The 22,251-nt window shown below is 44.5% G+C and overlaps 1 pseudogene; it reads right to left on the bottom strand.

The window, feature by feature from the left end:
• The window catches only part of LOC139371054 (sodium-coupled neutral amino acid transporter 3-like), a 55,464-nt pseudogene that overhangs the window by 4,113 nt on the left and 29,100 nt on the right, over positions 1–22,251 (bottom strand).

Raw genomic sequence — 22,251 nt, 5'->3', positions numbered from 1 at the left:
AATTCACAAAACCTGTTGTGAAACAACTGTTGCAAGGGCTTAAGGAAGAGTTCTAATGTGAACGTTTTGCTAATGTTGTCAACCTGGAGAACACAAACTAATCATTAAACATGGAGATGTAGTTACACACAACAGCTGTCCAGACCGGACATTTTGTCTCGAGTGGATTTTTATTCCTTTATTCCTACTACTGAAATGTGATCTAGGTGGAGATTTTACATGTCTGATTTGCAGGTAGAAATGTTACATGTATAACATTTAAACACTTCCTGTGCTTCAGTCTTTTAACCGCAGACTATTTTCACACGTGGCTTTGTTTGGTGGCACCTTTACTGGGCCTCTGAAGGTAGTAACTCTTTAAACGTAATGGCAAAATCATTTATTCAGATATTTATTTATTTCCTTACCTCATAAGCCGTCTGCTCTTAATCTCTCGTGGACAGATTCTGCTTGTAAACCGAAGAATCGTTCGAGACGGGATGGAATGCGTAGGATAAAGAGCAGCAGTAGTTCGGGTATTTGGGTTTTCGTCACTGGATTATATGGACATCTGATTCACAAACACATTTTACCGTCTCTACCGGTCGCACCACTCAAAAGCTAGCAATAGAGCATTGCAAACGTGGACATTTCACACCTCTCCATGTGCTACATTCACCCCTCAAATGTATTCAACAATGACCCTGGCGTTGAGCTGAGGGCAACTGTAAATTCAAATCACTATTCACCTCTGTAAAGGATGTCACACTGCTGAGTACCACTTACTCCTGATTTTGGCGCATACCGAGCTCGAACCAGGAACCTCTGCTTTACAAACACACGTGACCCTCCTCTCTCAAGCGTCTCTACCGGTCACACCACTCAAAACACACCAATTGAGCAGCACAAACAAGGACACTTAAGGCTATGGAGTAAATGTCAAATGCAAACCGGAACTCCCAATTTCTACACACGTATGGACCCAGAATTGAATCACGCAGGCGCAGCTGAACAAATGATGCAATATTTTATTTCTGGGTTAACCGAGATAGAGTACCACAGTATGAGTCGTTACACCCTAGCTGTCTTTTAGAAACATTTTAAAAATAATGGCTGTGATTCGTGTAGGATCACCCTGGCATGACATTTTGATAACCGTGTAATTATCTCTTGGACATGGTGACTTTTATCAATATATTCGCCTGTATTTGCTCCCAAAAATGAAATGCTAATTAGCTGCTAATGTGGCTATCATAAAGAACTACAAATGCCATGATCATCTGGACAAGACTGCCGTATCGAGTAAGAATCTCTGGATTAACTATCTAATATTAGCTAAATGTAGTAATGAATAAATTTCTTTAAATTCACAATTCTGTGAGATTTCTTGTGCAAGTTTTAAATGGACACAATACCTGTTAGCAAAGGTGTCAGTGAGAGATAACTTGCCGGAGCTTGCAGGGATTTGTAGTATTGCATGATGTATACTTTGATGCTAGTTATCATTTTCAAATCTGAGAGTAAATAGAGCCAAATATATTGATAAAAGTCACCTTGTCCGAGATGAATGATCTTATGAATCCTTGTTTAACACTATAAAAGTTGTTTATAAATCTGTGATTAGTTTACTAACATTTACAAATGTGGGAGTAATGATTACTAAATGATGAATTAACTATTTACTAATCCATTATAAATGCTTTATTACATTGAGGTATTATAAAGTGTTACCCAAATTCCTTCTATTATGTGCACTTATGCTTAATTGTCCACATGCCCATACTTACAGACATAAAAAATACATGTCATGTGTGTAAAAAATGTATTATCTTTAACCCCCTAAGGTCGACGTCTGCCCCCGGTGGAAATCTAATTAACGTAATAAAAATATCCCCATAAAAATCTGTCAGTTTAAGCTACAGATATCGTTTTATTGCATTGGATGCGTCTCAATCCACCGCATCCACTTGATGCACTTCCACATCTATGATAAAAGGCGACAGAGCTAGAGTTTGTCAGACCATGAGGCATCCCGAAAATCGTTCTTCTCACAAAATCTTCTGTAACTTCCGAATGGTTTGGCCTAAGAACTATTATGACCCCTCTATGGAAAGGCCTCACAAGACTCGTCTGAAGGTCCCCCGGTACCAGCTGAAAAAATGTATATATGAAAGTAAATATGGAGACTGTTTACTGCCAAAAATAAGGGGTTAAATAACTCAGATGTAGTGGAGACACTTCAAAACAAACTTCCTTTAAAAATGTTTTGGGGGGGGACTTTCTGTTCCATGTAGTGAGTCTGTTATTCAATGCATTTGGATGGGCTAATAGCAGTAAGGACCAAAACATTTTTTCATCAAATAATTTATATTTTTTATTTTAGTGGGATACTACAAGGGGTCTTACATTCTAAATGAAATAGCAAAAGGAATCTTTGTATGATCTTCTTAAAACAATTACATACAGTGGGGCAAAAAAGTATTTAGTCAGCCACCAATTGTGCCATTTCTCCCACTTAAAAAGACGAGAGAGGCCTGTAATTTTCATCATAGGTACACTTCAACTTTGACAGACAAAATGAGAAAAAAAATCCAGAAAATCACATTGTAGGAATTTTAATTTATTTATTTGCAAATTATTGTGGAAAATAAGTATTTGGTCAATAACAAAAGTTTATCTCAATACTTTGTTATATACCCTTTGTTGGCAATGACAGAGGACAAACGTTTTCTGTAAGTCTTCACAAGGTTTTCACACACTGTTGCTGGTATTTTGGCCCATTCCTCCATGCAGATCTCCTCTAGAGCAGTGATGTTTTGGGGCTGTTGCTGGGCAACACGGACTTTCAACTCCCTCCAAAGATTTTCTATGGGGTTGAGATCTGGAGACTGGCTAGGCCACTCCAGGACCTTGAAATGCTTCTTACGAAGCCACTCCTTCGTTGCCCGGGCGGTGTGTTTGGGATCATTGTCATGCTGAAAGACCCAGCCACGTTTCATCTTCAATGCCCTTGCTGATGGAAGGAGGTTTTCACTCAAAATCTCACAATACATGGCCCCATTCATTCTTTCCTTTACACGGATCAGTCGTCCTGGTCCCTTTGCAGAAAAACAGCCCCAAAGCATGATGTTTCCACCCCCATGCTTCACAGTAGGTATGGTGTTCTTTGGATGCAACTCAGCATTCTTTGTCCTCCAAACACGACGAGTTGAGTTTTTACCAAAAAGTTATATTTTGGTTTCATCTGACCATATGACATTCTCCCAATCTTCTTCTGGATCATCCAAATGCTCTCTAGCAAACTTCAGACAGGCCTGGACATGTACTGGCTTAAACAGGGGGACACATCTGGCACTGCAGGATTTGAGTCCCTGGCGGCGTAGTGTGTTACTGATGGTAGGCTTTGTTACTTTGGTCCCAGCTCTCTGCAGGTCATTCACTAGGTCCCCCCGTGTGGTTCTGGGATATTTCCTCACTGTTCTTGTGATCATTTTGACTCCACGGGGTGAGATCTTGCGTGGAGCCCCAGATCGAGGGAGATTATCAGTGGTCTTGTATGTCTTCCATTTCCTAATAATTGCTCCCACAGTTGATTTCTTCAAACCAAACTGCTTACCTATTGCAGATTCAGTCTTCCCAGCCTGGTGCAGGTCTACAATTTTGTTTCTGGTGTCCTTTGACAGCTCTTTGGTCTTGGCCATAGTGGAGTTTGGAGTGTGACTGTTTGAGGTTGTGGGCAGGTGTCTTTTATACTGATAACAAGTTCAAACAGGGGCCATTAATACAGGTAACGAGTGGAGGACAGAGGAGCCTATTAAAGGAGAAGCTACAGGTCTGTGAGAGCCAGAAATATTGCTTGTTTGTAGGTGACCAAATGCTTATTTTCCACCATAATTTGCAAATAAATTCATAAAAAATCCTACAATGTGATTTTCTGGATTTTTTTTCTCTCATTTTGTCTGTCATAGTTGAAGTGTACCTATGATGAAAATTACAAGCCTCTCTCATCTTTTTAAGTGGGAGAACTTGCACAATTGGTGGCTGACTAAATACTTTTTTGCCCCACTGTATGTTAGCTTGGAAGAATCCACCCCCTCCCCATCTTAGACCATGGTGGTCAGTGCCGTTTAACATGAGGGAGGCCGATTGTTTTTCATGAGCATGGCCTTATTTCTATTATAGCATAATGGATGACTCTCATTCATATTCCATTCACCCAGTTCAATGTAACAGCGATAGGTTTAGGCTACTACATGATACTCACATTTTCGCTATACCCATCATGAGGTTGCTACAACCTAGCCTATGAATGAACGTTTACAACGTAGGTGCACACAGGTTGAGAGACAAATTTGAGGCGACAGACAGTGACATTCAATACCGCTTTGCACACTCTTGCCTGCATCTAGCTGATATAGGATGTAATCATTAGTCCAACAGTTGCAAACAAGAGTTTATATTGGACAAATTCAGGTACTTTTATCCCTGTTTTGTTTCATTTGCTTCTGTTTAAGAAACGTTTTTCAACAGAATCTGCAGAATGAATACACCCCTGACCACGCATAAACAGAGTTCACTCTCATAACAGCCACGTTGTATTGCTTATTTTCCCTTTGCCTGTGGACTTCAATGCACAACAAATCAGCTGTATGCGTCCAGGTGAGAAAACCTTTCCAAGCCAAACCTCTAACAGCCTACTTCGGTGTCACCATATTAGCTAAAGTAACGTCATAGACAGCATAGCTAATAGGACTAACGCGTTAGTAAACCCACTACAATCATGCAGTAACGTTAGCGTACAGTCAGTAAGCAGTTACACTGGCAGACCTCGGTGGCAATACATTTGTAATACGTGGCGGTCTGTTACAGAGTCTAGTTGATAGGTAATCGACTCCGCGTGTAAGGATTTGTACAATGCATGAACAAGGCTATTGAACTTGACATTGGTGTCTGTCTTTATTCCTTTATCCAACATATCACACTTAAACATGGTATCAGAAGTGGCTCGAAAAACACAGTATAGGCGCAGTTACGTTCCATATGCGAACACACCGTTTCCTACTCCTAGTCACAACACTGATCAACTCGTTAGCTAGCTAGCTAGAATCACTACCTAACTCGATGTCTGAAGGCAAAGAAATCTCCTGTTCCATCGCTATGGCAGCGAACATTCCGCCACCAAATCCCATGATTCTCACAGGGGACTGGAATACTAATTGGGACAACTTCAGGGATGAATTCGAGGACTATGCGCTGGCGACCGGTCTACATGAGAAACCCAACGAGGTACAAGTGGCAACTCTGAGGAGTTTAATGGGCAGCGAATGCAGGCATATCTACCGGCACAATCTCACCCTTACAAAACGGTAACAGTGTGATGCAAAGGCTATATTGGATGCATTGGAGAATTCCTTCAATCACGCCAGAAACGTAATTTACAAGCGGTTCGATTACAAGCTGCAAACAGGAAGAGGGTGAGTCAGTACACAACTTTGTAACCCGTTTGAGAGAGAAATCCGGCACTTGTGAAAACGGGGGATTGAAAGATGAATTGTTTCGTGACAAAATAGTACTGGGAATTGCAAATGAGGTTACGCGTCGGCGTCTACTGAGAGAGAGAGAGGCTTAACATTAGTAACTGCCATTGAAATGTGCCGCACTGCTGAAGTCACTGACATGAGAATGAGAGCAATGGAAATCGAAATCCCACGCTCCAACGTTGATACTGTTCACGCTGTTGCTAGGCAGACATTCAGACAAAACCAATCGAGGCAGAGTAATTCACCACGAACAGTGAACACAGAGCCCCGTAGCATGTAAATACTGTGGGAATACATACACACGTGGCAAAGAGCACTGCCCTGCCTACAGAAAACCATGCAGAGCTTGTGGAACTAATAATCACTTTGCAAAAGTGTGTCACAAAATAAAAAGAAGGGTGAGTGAGGGCAAGATTCACTGTGTTGATGATGTCACTCAATGTTCAGAGCTGAACAGTGAAAGTGACATTTACATGCATGACAAAATCAATCTGGCACCTGACACACATATTTTGCCCAGCGATACTAGACTAAAGCTGTACTCAGGAGAGCTAATGAGCTCTATAGGCACCTTTGGGACTGAATGTGTTATTCGGGCACGCAAACACAAGCAGGAGTTTGAGATTGTGAAAACCAGTCAACATCCTCTCCTCTCAGGCTCTACATGCGACCGCCTGGGACTGATGCAGTTCACTGTACCAAATGACCTGCACATTGTGGATCATGTCCAGCATGGACCCCTGTCCAAAGAACAACTACTCAGCAGATATGACGATGTATTCAACATGCCCGTTGAATCAGTGCCTGCGGAGGTACACTTTGAAGTGGATGAGAGCATCACTCCAGTCCAGTGTGCTCCTCGCAATGTGCCCATTGCAATGAAAGTGGCTGTGAAGGCACAGCTGGACAAGTATGAGGCCGATGGCCACATGACATCTGTGACTGAACCAACCGACTGGATCAGCAATATGGTCATAGTGAAAAAAATATAGAAGCTGAGGGTGTGCATCAACCCAAAGCATCTGGACCAAGCACTGAAACGATCCCACTACATCATGCTGACACTAGAGAATGTCCTCTACAAACTTCCCAAGGCCAGGATTTCACCTTGGTGGATGCCCGAGATGCATTCCTTCAATGCAAGCTGGACGAGGAAAGCAGCTTCATGACTACCTTCTGGGCCCCATGGGGTCGGAAACGCTGGCTCAAGCTCCCGTTTGGTGTTTCAGTGGCGCCTGAGATATACCAAAGCAAGCAGCACGAGTTACTGGCTGGGCTCAAGGGCATTGAACCCATCGCCGATGATGTCCTGATTGTAGGCTGTGGTGACACAGACAAAGAAGCAGAACGCAACCACGATGTGAAGCTCCTGGCACTGATGGAGCGCTGTCGATCAGTTAAGCTTTGTCTTGGCATGAAGAAGCAGCAGTTCAAGGTGAAAGACGTCCACTTCCATGGCCACATTCTCTCGGCAAAAGGCCTGAAGCCGAACCTAGACAGGTCCGAGCAATCTTCGACATGACAAACCCGTCTGCAAAAAAAAAGAGTACAGCATCTCATCGGTTTTGCAAACTATCTTGCAAAGTTCATGCCACACCTATCAGCAGTCTGTGAGCCTCTGCGCCGGTTGCTGGAAAAAGACACACCATGGCACTGGCTACCCAAGCACGAGGCCGCAGTGGAGGAGATGATATCTCTGGCTTCATCCATGCCAGTGTTGCGCTACTACGATGTCACGAAGCCTGTCACAATCCAGAGCGACTCCAGCCAATGGGGACTTGAATGCTGCCTTATGCAGGAAGGACAGCCCATTGCTTTTGCCTCGAGAGCGCCCACGCCCACCGAACAAAACTATGCACAAATTGAGAAAGAGTGCCTCAGCATCGTCTTCTCCTGCCAGCGATTCCATCACTACTTATATGGTCAAGAGCTGGTCACCTCTGAAACTGACCACAAACCACTCATTGACATATTCAGTAAACCTCTCCTCAACATGCCCAAAAGGCTTCAAAGCATGCTCCTGACTCTGCAAAACTACAGCCTGAAGGTCATTTACAAGCCAGGACCAGAGATGTACATCAGCGACACACTGAGCAGGGCAACAGCACAATGTACAGGCAGAGGCACTGCCTATCAGCGGCAGGCCATCTGTTCGCTACAGTGGGAACAACAAGACGTTCAACAGATCAATCAGGCAGACGTCACAGATCACCGCCTAGACCAGATCAGGCAACACACTGACAAGGACGAACACCTATGGTCACTGAAGTCCATGGCTCTCGCAGGTTGGCCATACCTGAAAAAGGAGACACCTTTCACAGTGAGAGAATACTGGACCTTTCGAGATGAGATCAGCGTGCAAAATGGCGTCTTGTTCAGAGGTCAGAAGGTCATTATACACTCCAGTCACGTCGCATACACTCCAGTCACGTTGGAGGTGACACATGCTACCGCCAGGCTCATGAAACATTATACTGGCCAAACATGCAAGCAGAAATTAAATACTTTTTCAGCAACTGTACCACATGCAACGAGTACGCTCATGAAAAGCAAAAGGAAACCATGATGTCACACGAACTGCCCACAAGGGCCTGGCAAATCGTCAGCATGGACTTATTCAGCCCCAGACAAAAGGACAATCCTCTCATCGTTGATCACTACTCTGACTTTTGGGAAATTGAACTGCTCCCTGACTTGTCTGCAGAGACGGTCATAAAGTGCTGCAAGGCACAGTTTGCAAGGCAAGGTCAGCCTGACAAGGTAATCACGGACAATGGCCCACAATTCACTGCACAGTTCAAAATGGGAGTTTGACCACGTGACCTCCTCTCCAAGACACCCAAAAGCACATGGCAAGCCAGAATCAGCTGTCATGATTGCAAAAAACCTGTTAAGCAGGGCCTTGCGCGACAGCAACGACCCATGGAAAGCGATCTTACAGTGGAGGAACATACCCAACGAAAACATGGACAGTAGCCCAGCACAACACCTTCTGTCCAGACGTCTGAAGACTACCATCCCCGTAGCTAACAAGCTATTTGAGACCTGCGTCATGGTTGGCGTCACAGAAAGCAGCTCGCTAAGTGCTTCTACGACCGGACTGCTCGAGACCTACCAGAGCTGGAGGTGGGTGAAACAATAAGGATGAAACCGTTGCCAGGAGACCACACAGGACTTTGGAGGCTGGGCAAGTGCCTACAGAGAGTTGCACCACGTTCTTACCTGGTGGGTGTTGGTGGCTCCCTCTATCGTCGCAATCGGGTAGATCTGCGCGTAGCAGAGCAAACAAATCAGAACACGCCATACACTCACCTAGATGAGCTGGATAACAGTCCAGGCCTAAGGGTAAGGGGCGCAGAATTGAGACATGAGCCAACTGAAGGTGAGGCTTCATTGGGCACCCTCGTTGCGGTCCCCGGACTGGGCACCCTCGTTGCGGGGCCCGGACTGGGCACCCTCGCTGCGGGCCCCAGACTGGGCACCCTCGCTGCGGGCCCCGGACTGGGCACCCTCGCTGCGGGCCCCGGACTGGGCACCCTCGTTGCGGGCCCCGGACTGGGCACCCTCGCTGCTGGCCCCGGACTGGGCACCCTCGTTGCGGCCCCCGGACTGGGCACCCTCGTTGCGGGCCCCGGACTGGGCACTCTCGTTGCGGGCCCCGGACTGGGCACTCTCGCTGCGGGCCCCGGACTGGAGACCGTCGCTGGAGGCTCCGGACTGGAGACCGTCGCTGGAGGCTCCGGACTGGAGGCCGTCGTTGGAGGCTTCGTGCCATGGATCATCACTGGCGGCTTCTTGCCATGGATCATCACTGGAGGCTTCTTGCTATGAATCCTCACTGGAGGCTTCGTGCCATGGATCATCACTGGAGGCTTCTTGCCATGGATCATCACTGGAGGCTTTGTGCCATGGATCATCACTGGAGGCTTTGTGCCATGGATCATCACTTGAGGCTTCGTGCCATGGATCATTACTGGAGGCCGGGTGCGTAGAGCTGGCACAGGGCTTACCGGGCTGGGGAGACGCACTGGAGGCCTAGTGTGTAGAGCTGGCACAGGGCTTACCGGGTTGGGCAGACGTACATGAGACAGGGTGCACGGAGCTGGCACAGGATATACTGGGCCGTGGAGACGCACCGGAGGTCTGGAGCACAGACCTGGCACAACCCATCCTGGCTGGATGCTCACCCTAGCCTGGCAACTGTGAGGGCGCTGGAACAGGACGCACTGGGCTGTGGATGCGTACCGGCGACACAGTACGTGTAACCGCAAAGCATGGTGCCTGAAGGGTCACATGCTCCTCAAAGCGACTGTCTTTCTCCAGACTCCAACCCCTCCAAACTCTTTCATCCCTCTCCACTGCCAAAAACTCCTCGCTCAAACGGTCTAAAAATTCCTCCTCGGTCTCGGACTCACCCCTCAGCACCGACGCCCACGTCATCTGCCACCCCCCCCCCAACCCCAAAAAATACTTTGGGGCTGCCTCGCAGGTTTCCGTCGTGTCCTCTCCTCCTAACCACACTGCTTGGTCCTTTGGTGGTGGGTAGTTCTGTCACGGCCATTGAAAGAAGTGGACCAAAGTGCAACGTAGTGAGCGCACATTTTCCTTTTATTTTAAAATGTCGCCAACAAAAACACAAATTCAAGAAACAACCGTGAAGCTTACAGAGCTAAGTGCCACAAACAAAGTTAACTACCCACACTGAAGGAAGGAAAAAGGGCTATCTAAGTATGATTCCCAATCAGAGACAACGATAGACAGCTTTCCCTGATTGAGAAACATACCCGGCCAAAACATAGAAATAAAGAAACATAGAAAACAAAACATAAATTGCCCACCCCACATCACACCCTGACCTAACCAAATAGAGAAATAAAACGGCTTTCTAAGGTCAGGGCGTGACAGTTAAGGAGTCTAGTTGATAGGTAATCGACTAGCCTGACTGTTCCCCGGACTCCGCGTGTAGGGATTTGTACAATGCATGAACAAGGCTATTGAACTTGACATTGGTGTCTGTCTTTATTCAACATATCATACTGAAACACGGTCTACGCACTCCACACTGCCCTTTCCCACCTGGACAAAAGGAACACCTACAGTATGTGAGAATGCGGTTCATTGACTACAGCTCAGCATTCAACACCATTGTGCCCTCAAAGCTCATCACTAAGCTAAGGACCCTGGAACTAAACACTGCAACTGGATCCTGGACTTCCTGACGGGGCACCCCCAGGTGGTAAGGGTAGGCAACAACACGTCTGCCACACTGATCCTCAACACTGGGGCCAGTCAGGGGTGTGTACTTAGTCCTCTCCTGTACTCCCTGTTCACCCACGACTGCGTGCCAAACACGACTCCGACACCATCAAATTTGCTGACGACACAACAGTAGTAGGCCTGATCACCGACAACGATGAGACAGCCTATAGGGAAGAGGTCAGAGAACTGCAGTGTGGTGCCAGGACAACAACCTCTTCCTCAATGTGAGCAAGACAAAGGAGCTGATCATGGACTACAGGAAAAGGCGGGCCGAACAGGCCCCCGTTAACATCAATAGGGCTGTAGTGGAGCGGGTCGAGAGTTTCAAGTTCCTTGGTGTCCACATCACCAACCAATCTGAGTTCTAGTAAGACATGACAGGAGTCTCTATGGCTGTAGGATGTAGGGGGGCGCTAGGAGACATCACTCACCAGGATTTTGGGGGTAGAGCGCATGGGCTCCTCCTCTTCGGGTACAATGCGGATGTAGAAGACAGCAGGGAAGATGAAGATGAGGCAGGGGGCAGATGTGGCACCTGAGGGAGGAGAGGATAAAAACACTCTGCAGCCATAGTGTCAAACAACAAGATCTACAGAACCGTAGAATAACAAGAGCCCAAATTAACAGCGAGGAAGTAGCCTAGCGATGTCAGGAAAGTCACCAAAAAGTGTCCTTTGTCTCCCTGACTGCCAGAATGACACCAGCAGAAACAAGAGATTCCATTCTAAAGGCTTTATTGGGATAGAAAGTGTTGAAGTTAGCGTTAAACACAACAGATTACTATTCACCCAACAATACTCATGAAACTACTCAGAGTTGGGACAATAAGGTGCTAAAACTACAGCATACATGTAAAAATATATCCATTATAATCCTTGATGAAAGGATCGAACATTTCAGTTTCTTCGATCATAAGACTTTATTATTCCTGAGGTGATTTAAGAGCTTTCCCCTAAAATGTCTCCAAATCTGTAAGTACATTATTACGGCTTAGGGGTTAATGCATAGGGGATCAAATGGTCTAGGGTGAAATGTAAGAGGCTATGATCATCACTCTGCGAGGACCCCCCAGTTTATTGTAAGGTAGCCGAGGGCAACTAGACCTCCATCTGTCTGGACAATGATATTTCCTCTTAGCAAAGTCACAATGACAGTGCAGAAAGTTAGACTGCTTTATTACATAAAGGTTAAATTTTCACCTAAATTCCTAAGCTTTTACTTACAGGCAGGTGTGCCCTTTTGTGTTCAATGAGGTACAATTCCAGGTAGCCTTGTGTCTGGAGGCATACGTTCTAGAGATGTGCATTTTTTGAATTCCTACCGATGATGCCGAAGATGCCCAGGATGTTAGGGGCGAAGATGACCAGCATGTTGATGAGGGTGAGCAGGGTGACAGCAATGGCAATGTGGCGGGGCCAGTAGAATGTCTTGTTGGGGAAAAACAACTGCTGGATGGCTCTCCTTACCTGAGAAGACCACAGGGAGAAAAGCACAGTTACAACACTGTTCTTATTCACAGACACACACTTTCATCAAAGAGCAGAAACTCACTGCTTTAATATAGTAATATGCTGTTTTAACAGATGCGTTTGTCCAAAGTGACAGTGACAGACATGCTAAGTATACATAGTATACATCTTTACTTCTAGACATACACAGTTTCATTGAGCCAGACACATTGTTTGTGATAAGAGGTAATACTCACAGGGAAGAGCACTATGGGGACGGTGAGTGTGACAGCGGTGAGCACGGCCAGACGGACACAGAGGATCAGGGTGTCGTAAGGGTCCAGACGGCTGTAGGTGTGCAGCAGCTCTGACTCCACCTCACCTATAGGGGGCAGACACACAGGAGGAAGGCTTAGCGAAGCATCAATAACCACCAACTCCAGAAAGAGCAGAAAATGTATTACAAACGATATCAAATCAAATCAAATCAAATTTTATTTGTCACATACACATGGTTAGCAGATGTTAATGCGAGTGTAGCGAAATGCTTGTGCTTCTAGTTCCGACAATGCAGTAATAACCAACAAGTAATCTAACTAACAATTCCAAAACTACTGTCTTGTTCACAGTGTGAGGGGATAAAGAATATGTACATAAGGATATATGAATGAGTGATGGTACAGAGCAGCATAGGCAGATACAGTAGATGGTATCGAGTACAGTATATACATATGAGATGAGTATGTAAACAAAGTGGCATAGTTAAAGTGGCTAGTGATACATGTATTACATAAGGATACAGTTGATGATATAGAGTACAGTATATACGTATGCCTATGAGATGAATAATGTAGGGTAAGTGACATTATGTAAGGTAGCATTGTTTAAAGTGGCTAGTGATATATTTACATCATTTCCCATCAATTCCCATTATTAAAGTGGCTAGAGTTGAGTCAGTGTCAGTGTGTTGGCAGCAGCCACTCAATGTTAGTGGTGGCTGTTTAACAGTCTGATAGCCTTGAGATAGAAGCTGTTTTTCAGCCTCTCGGTCCCAGCTTTGATGCACCTGTACTGACCTCGCCTTCTGGATGATAGCGGGGTGAACAGGCAGTGGCTCGGGTGGTTGATGTCCTTGATGATCTTTATGGCCTTCCTGTGACATCGGGTGGTGTAGGTGTCCTGGAGGGCAGGTAGTTTGCCCCCGGTGATGCGTTGTGCAGACCTCACTACCCTCTGGAGAGCCTTACGGTTGAGGGCGGAGCAGTTGCCGTACCAGGCATACAGCCCGCCAGGATGCTCTCGATTGTGCATCTGTAGAAGTTTGTGAGTGCTTTTGGTGACAAGCCGAATTTCTTCAGCCTCCTGAGGTTGAAGAGGCGCTGCTGCGCCTTCTTCACAATGCTGTCTGTGTGAGTGGACCAATTCAGTTTGTCTGTGATGTGTATGCCGAGGAACTTAAAACTTGCTACCCTCTCCACTACTGTTCCATCGATGTGGATAGGGGGGTGTTCCCTCTGCTGTTTCCTGAAGTCCACAATCATCTCCTTAGTTTTGTTGACGTTGAGTGTGAGGTTATTTTCCTGACACCACACTCCGATATGCAACACATCATCATCACATCAATGTTTTTCCATCAGAAGGCAAAAGAAAGTCTGGCTTATATGTTACATGCTGCTCCCCTTTGTGCTTGGAGCCTTATATTGAAATATACTACAGTAATATACTGCTATGATTGTGCTTATAACAATGTCATAGAGTAGAATCACTGGCATATTACAAATTGGTCTGATATGAGCTACGGCCACCAGGAGGAGCAGTTACTTCATAATGATTCTCTACCACTTTAAAAACAGCCTCTGAAGCCTAAAAGAGCTTTGTCCATGCAAATGAATGGCAAACGTGAGAAGTGGCTTTGTGTTAGCGAACTGAACTAGCCTGAAGCTCATGTAAAATGGGCCTGGGGGTAGCATTATAATGACATGGAGGTGAGTGGGCCTCACCATAGAAGGTCAGGTATCCAAACAGAGCAGCCAGGAAGTACATGGTGTATGTACATGACTACAATGGAGATGTTGGACACATGCTGCATCCTTTGCTTGGTTGGGCTGAAATCAGAGAATATTGGATGATGTGATGTCACACACGCTTACACACACACCACACACACACCAATATGCCCACAAAAAAAGGCCAGTTTGAGCTTTAGGGCATTTTTGATTTGTTTGAGGGTTACATAAGATCCAAGAATCTTACAAAGGAATATTATATTGTGGCTGAACACATGTCAGATTGATCTAAAGTAGGATGATTATTCAGATTATCACCAGGCTAGCCATGCGTATTTACACATTACTGAGAATGCAAAGCAGTGTGCTATATGACACTGGCATATGAGTAGCCAAGCACAAAGTTGACATAATGATTTTCCTATCTGCAGGATGACTGAACTGAATTAAAGGGTCCGATAGTAAACAGCAACAATGTTGCATCCTGGGAAAGTGGGGCACCTACTTTTTGAGCTCGGTGTAGATGGGCAGGACCTCAGGGTGGCACACAAAGGCAAACGCCAGGATGGGGATGGTGTAGGCAGTCTGGAAAACAATTGACTGTGAAGTCACCATGGATACGGTGCGCCAGCCCCAACCCTCTTACCACCAACCTAGTGTTTTACTGGCCATTAGGGCCTTGAAGCACACATCACACAGAGCAAATTATTTCCTGTGATTAACTTGGACCTGGCTACTGACCAACGTTTAGCCTGCTTAGGGATGCCTGGGCCATAAGTATATCAGCAGGAGGGACTGGTCTAACTACCTGGGGCGACTTGGGAAATCTAGTGCATCTTTAGGGGATGCTGATTATGGGTTTGTAAACACTAGTCAATAATCTACTGCTAATTCCCCAGTTTATGACTGACTACACAAGACTACAACTGTACTGTTACTAATAGTACTGCATAATATGAATATCAAATACAATTGTATTTGTCACATGCGCCGAATGCAACAAATGTAGACTTTACAGTGAAATGCTTACTTATGAGCCCTTTCCCAACAATGCAGTTAAAAAGTAAGAAAAATAACAAATAGATTAAAAGAAAACAGTAACACAATAAAATAACACAATAAATGAACAATAACAAGGCTATATACAAGGAGTACCGGTACCGAGTCAGTGTACTGGGGTACGAGGTAGTTGGTGTCACGAATCTTTCATTACACACACCTGTCCCCCTTTCCCACTGATTAGTAGTTGTATAAGTGTGCCTTTTGGTTTCCATTGGGTGGTCGATTATTGTTACAATGTCCGTTGGTGCGTGAAAGTACCTGTGCTGTGTGTTTTGGGCTTTCATGTCCTTGTGGATTGCGCAGATGATTACGGGTCTCGTTGTGCGTATGTGTTATTTATTTGAGGTACTCCTCGCTCTTTTGTTTTGGGTTTCTACACTGTGTTTTGTTACGTGTTTCTTTGGTCTTCGTTCCCCGCGTCTTTACACGGTACACCGTCATTTGGGCTTAAAAATAAAACTATTACACATTCCTGCGTCTGTCTCCCGATCCGTCATACCAACGTGACAGTTGGATTGATTGATTGAGATCAAATGTACATGTAGGTTTGGTTAGGTGACTGATTTAAGTACACTGTAACTTATCTGCACTCTTAAAAAATAGGGTTCCAAAACGGGTCTTTGCGGAGGGATAGGGTTCTACCAAAATCCGTTTTGATCAGAAAAAAATGTTTTGGAATACAAGGGTTCTATGTAAGGTAAAGGGTTCTACTTAGAACATTTACCATCCTAAGAACTGTTTTTGGAAGAAAGGGTTCTTTGATGATTCTTTGGAAGGCAAGAACGATTCTTTGAAAGGCAAGAAGGGTTCTACATAGAACCATATATAATATCTCCCAGCATGCTCTATTGCAGGGAGATTTTCAGAATTATTTGTTTTACTATAATACCTGTGTTTTTGCATGTACATTGATTGGTTGATTAATATTATGCTACACAAAGATAAATAACATACAGATTTCTAAACTAATCCATTCTGTTAATAATTTCATTTATTGCACCCATTACTGAGATGGTTGTTCCAGTTTAGATGACTGAGGTAGTCTCAGTGTTCAATTGTACCTACCCTGGCAAAATGGAGACTGCAGGTAATTAACAATTTGACTTGTTGGATGTCCAAACTGGCTGGATTCCAATATGAATTACACATCACTTTGCCAACCAGCACAATGTGACTTTCAGGCATGATGTGGCCTGTAAACCAGGAGATTCCTAACACCACTGTGTTAGGGTATAACTAAGCCCTCAAAGAAAGGCCAAATTATATATGTAATGTTTGTCATAAATATATTTTTTAATTTAACTCGTAAGTCATTAAATAGTTTAGAATGTAATTTTAAAGGCTAATAAGGCTGGTGGAACCCTTCGTAGATGGTTCTAGGAAGAATCTTTAGATGATAAAATTGGTTTTGATAGAGGGTTCTAGGTACAACCATATAGTTCTTTGAAGAACCCTACATACATAGAGGGTTCTACCCAGTACCAAAAAGGGTTCCCCTATGAGGACAATCCAAAGAACACTGTATGGTTATACTCAGCACCTTTTTTTCTAATAGTGTGTATGTTACCATAAAACAATGTACAGTATGTTATCGTAAATTCCAACAAAACTTTAGCTTAACAGTACATTACTGTAAAATGTACAGTAATGTACTATTAAGCCAAAGTTTATTTGTAATTTACGTAACTGGCTGCCAGCAAGGTACCCTCAAAACAACAGGATTGTTTTTACAGTGTAGCTGCAGAGTACTAGCTAAAGAGATTGTCATAGTAAGACATGAGAAAGACTGAGCCCCAGAAATGCCAGGCCTTCCTCATCAGGGCCATTTTCCCAGAGTTGGCCCACAGAGAGAGAACTGTTACAGTCTGTGATACAGTGCCAGAGAATGACGTGAGCCCCCGAGTGGTTCTACTCTCCAGTCAGACAGGAGCTGACATCTCAGTCTGGGAATACTGGGAAACCATTGGGAGGCTGAGCCCTAACCTTTACATGATGGATGCTCCTATTCCCTCCTATTCAGATCTATTACTCTTTCTGGAGCACACAGGTCTGAATAATACATTATGATTCAACAGAGTGGGATTGTTCATAGCGCAAACAGGCTAGTGGGTCATCTGTTTTTTCCATTGTCATTACCAACATGTTAAATATTTTCTTGAATACCTGTGATGGAAAGGATGGGCTGATGGAGTTGACTGTACAGGAACTCACCTGTGAGTTGAGGTTGACCATTTTGGGAACACAGGCTTCGTTGTAACCTGTGTCGTTGGTAACAGCAGTCACACTGGCTGTGCTGTTAAAGACAAAGTCTACAAAGGGACAGAGGGTATGGAACTTCTTATAGATGACCTGAAGAGAGGAAAGAGGAGTTGGCTGGATGAGATGAGTAGTCTGAAGGACATGGGCCTGCATTCATAACAGCACAGTACACAAAATCAAAACTAGGTCAGACAGACAGACAGACAGACAGACAGACAGACAGACAGACAGACAGACAGACAGACAGACAGACAGACAGACAGACAGAGACCAACGTGGTCTGAAACTGCAGGGTACAAAACTTGTCCACAGAAATCTGAGAGAGAGGAAAATTAAAGAGGTTGAACCTCAGATCTCTGAATGATAGTAGACTAAGCTGGGTGTAGTGATTTATTTGCTTTTTCTGCAAGAGTGCAAAAACGAAGATTACTGCAGATTTGAAAAATATAATTTATAACCTGAGATCTGTGCATAGAACTCTGACATGTGCAAAAACCATCAATTCAAGTCAATGGAAATCCATTAGTCAGGATTTGGACCATTATGAGAGCACTGCAACACATGGAGGCCTATACTGTAGCTGTGTATAACAGTGCATACCGAGATGAGGAAGAAGACCATGCAGGTGAGGGAGAAGCCACTGGTGTAGCCCAAGTACCCTGAAACAACACAGACACTTCATCAGAACTATTCACATCAGACATCACACTCTCACATCCTCTGGCAAATGGGGATGGGGCGTGGGAGGTTAGAATGACTCTCTTATTTCCGTCATGTTTAATATTTTCTCCCAATGCTAATTACAGGGAACACATACAAACATTTGCCTGTTTCAAGACAATGTGTTTGGGCTTGAGATCATAAGCGTGTTTGTTCTTAGAGTGCCTAGAGAACTAGACTGAATAGGACTGGAGTACTGAGAGCTGCAGCTCATTACTGGGCTCCGGTAGCATGGACTCTCTCTCTCTTTCCTTTCTCTCTCTCTCCCTTTTTCTCTTGCTCTCTCTTCTCTCAGCTCAATTCTCTGCAGGAGAGAAACGCTTAATAAGAGGTCAAGACTTTTCTCCCAGCCCCTCCACCCCTCTCTCTGCATCTCTCTCCCTCTCTCTACTCTGTCTTCCTCTCCCTCTCTGTCATTCTACCTCTCTCTCTTATGTAATTGAATATGAGCCGTTTTTGAAACGGCTATCCCAGTGAACGGTGCATGCATGAAGCTGGGTCTCTCTCACAGAGCGTATAGGAGAAAAACACAGAGACAACAGAGAGGGAGACACTCACTTGATGAAAGCTTTGTGGCCATTTCACTTTGTTAAACAAGAGAGCTCATTAAATGGAGCTGAAGCCAGGGTATTCTGCGCTGGGTATTTTTATATTTTCACAGGACTTCTGACAGTAACATTATCTCACATGACACGGCTATTTACTAAAGTCCATCCTAAAACAGTGGGGGACTGTTTGCCACAACACGAGAGAGAGAGAAGGGAGAGGGGGGAGGGGATGGGGATTGGGAAAGAGTAGGTGGAAGAGAAGGGGAGGGGGGTAGAGGAAAAATGAGACAGAGGAAGGTCACTGGTTCTAATCATTTCTTTCCCTGGAAGGGTTATTGGCAAACACAATGATGAAATGACTGTTCAAGCAGGATTTTTTTCCCTCTTGAAAATCTCATCAGAGTAGAAATCTGTCATTTTTCATGTGCAAGACAAAAATACATTCGGAGAACCTTAACTTACAAAACATAACACAACATTTAACGTATGACAGATTATTAAATAAGTATACTCTTATTAAGGTTTTAATTAAGACAGTTAACAGAAACTCACCTAGCTGCTTCATCAAAGCCAGAGGCAGGATGACACTGATGGACACCATGATGACCAGGTAGTTCCCATTCAGGTACCACTCACTGGAGAGAGAAATGGGGAAGAGAAAGGGGGAGGAGAGAAAGAGCAAGATGTATGATATTTATGTAACTAATTTATTACATCTTTAGTCCTTATTTGTAAGGGAAATGTTCAATGTCTCTCTTTTATTCAATGACAAGAGGAAAAACTCTTAACTGTAAAGCAAGCCGCCAGGGATGATGAGAACCCATCATCCCATCAACTCATCATCATCCATCAACTCATCACCTCTTGACAGCCAGCAGTAGGACTGACTGACTTACCCCCTGAGGAACTGGGAGTGTTCCCTCAATGACACACATCTACACGTCTTTCCAGATCCATTAAACATTTAACCCAGGTGGTGCTGGTATGAGAGGGACAGCACTGTGTTAAAGCCCTTAATAAGTCTACGACAAGGTGTAGGTGCATAGCAACTGTGATAAACACGTGAAATAAGCCAATGTATGATATATTGAGTCCACTGCATTACTAATATTACTAACTATTTTTTTTTTTTTTTTACCTTTGACTCTGCATTGTTGGAAGTGAACCCATAAGTAAGCATTTCACTGTCAGAACCCATTCAGACCCCTTCACTTTTTACATATTTTATTACGTTAAAGCCTTATTCTAAAATGGATGAAATAACTTTTTTTCCTCATCAATCTACAATACACTATAATGACAAAGCAACAACAGGTTTTTAGAAATGTTAGCAAATGTATTAAAAACAAAACCAGAAATACCTTATTTTCATAAGTATTTAGACCTTTTGCTATGAGACTCTAAATTGAATTCAGGTCCATCCTGTTTCCATTGATGCTTCTACAACTTGATTGGAGTCCACCTGTGGTAAATTCAATTGATTGGACATGATTTGGAAATGCACACACGTGTCTTTATAAGGTCCCACAGTAGACAGTGCATGAGGTTGAAGGAATGGTCCATAGAACTCCAAGAAAGGATAGTGTTGAGGCACAGATCTGGGGAAGGGTACCAAAACATTTCTGCAACATTGAAGATCCCCAAGAACACAGTGGCCTTCATCATTCTGAAACGCCCGGCCAAACTGAGCAATCGGGGAAGAAGGGCCTTGGTCAGGGTAGTGATCAAGAACCTGATGGTCACTCTGACAGAGCTCCAGAGTTCCTCTGTGGAGATGGGAGAACATTCCAGACGGACAACCATCTCTGGTAGAGTGACCAGACAGAAGCCACTCCTCAGTAAAAGGCACATGACAGCCCGCTTGGAGATTGCCAAAAGGCAAAGGACTGAGGACTGCAAAGGACTAAAGGACTGTCAGACCATGAGAGAAAATATTCTCTGGTCTGATGAAACCAAGATTGAACTCTTTGGCCTGAATGCCCAGTGTCACGACTGGAGGAAACCAGGGACCGCTCATCACCTGGCCAATACCATCCCTATGTTAAATCATGGTGGTGGCAGTATCATGCTGTGGGGATGTTTTCCAGCGGCAGGGACTGGAAGACTAGTTAGGATCGAGGGAAAGATGAACAGAGAAAATTACAGAGAGATCCTTGATGAAAACCTGCTCCAGAGCACTCCAGAGTCCAGGCTTGAACATCTCTGGAGAGACCTGAAAATAGCTGTGCAGTGACACACCCCATCCAAACTGACAGAGCTTGAGAGAAGCTGCAGAGAAGAATGGGAGAAACTCCCCAAATACAGGTGTATCAAGTTTGTAGCATCATACCTAAGACTCAAGGCTGTAATCGCTGCCAAAGCTGCTTCAACAAAGTACTGAGTGAAGGGTCTGAATAGTTATGTAAATGTAATATTTTAGTTTTGTTTTTCAAATAAATTTGCAAAAATCTCTATACCTGTTATTGTCATTATTGGGTATTGTGTGTAGATTGATGAGGGAAAAAACATTTGAATCCATTTTAGTATAAGGCTGTAAAGTAACAAAATGTGGAAAAAGTCAAGGGGTCTGAGGAATTGAGATTTTTGGATGTTCAATTTATGTGTTCTCTAAGACAGAGAAATACAGCATCTGTATTCTAGAGTTGTAACCTGTGAGAGTTGTCTGTGTATTGTTCCTTCAGTGTGCCCACAAGAGCTGCCCCACCTACACCCCAGCCAACCATCTGGCCCTGTGACACAGTCACACATCATCATAGAGAGCGGCAGAGCCACAGAGGACACAAACACACACTCATGCATGCGCAAACACACCACGCAGATTCAGACACAAATATCAACAACAACATACTCACACAAACAAACCCTCAATCCACAAATCAACACTCCAGACAAACAGCAGATATCTGATAGCCTGGCTGTTAATACACACATGTACACTAACACATGCACGTGCACACACATACACAACCACCCCTTGGGTGGTGATTTATCTATGCAGCGTTCTCTGGACAACTCACACTATGTTGTTCAGACAGAGAAGATAAGATGTTCTGTGTAGCTTTAAAACACCTCCTGGACATCATTCAGTTCAGTCGGCATCATAAACACACTGACAGCTGGCCATAACAAGCCAGGCAGGCATCAAATACCAAACAGCAAAATGCTCCTCAGCCTCTTCCAGAGCAATAGCCACTGTCTCTGCACTATCAGGCCACCTGCTCTAGTCTACATAGTGTTATCCTCTGGTTTACATTTCATCCGTGGCGCACGGCTCTGTAATGATGTGTGTCTGTATCAGTGTGGCCGCGCTGCCCTCTTCTCCCAGGGTCATTCTCACAAACAGCTGTTCTCAGGCCAGCTGCTTGGCATGGTGACACGGATGGCTGCAGGCCTCCCAGTGCCAGTTGGCACTACATAATTAGATTGGCTC

Source organism: Oncorhynchus clarkii, chromosome 17 (assembly GCF_045791955.1).
Source record: "Oncorhynchus clarkii lewisi isolate Uvic-CL-2024 chromosome 17, UVic_Ocla_1.0, whole genome shotgun sequence".
In the NCBI taxonomy this organism is placed as follows: domain Eukaryota; kingdom Metazoa; phylum Chordata; class Actinopteri; order Salmoniformes; family Salmonidae; genus Oncorhynchus; species Oncorhynchus clarkii.
The sequence above is the reverse complement of the archived record's forward strand: the minus strand, read 5'-3'. Positions and strand labels throughout refer to the sequence as shown.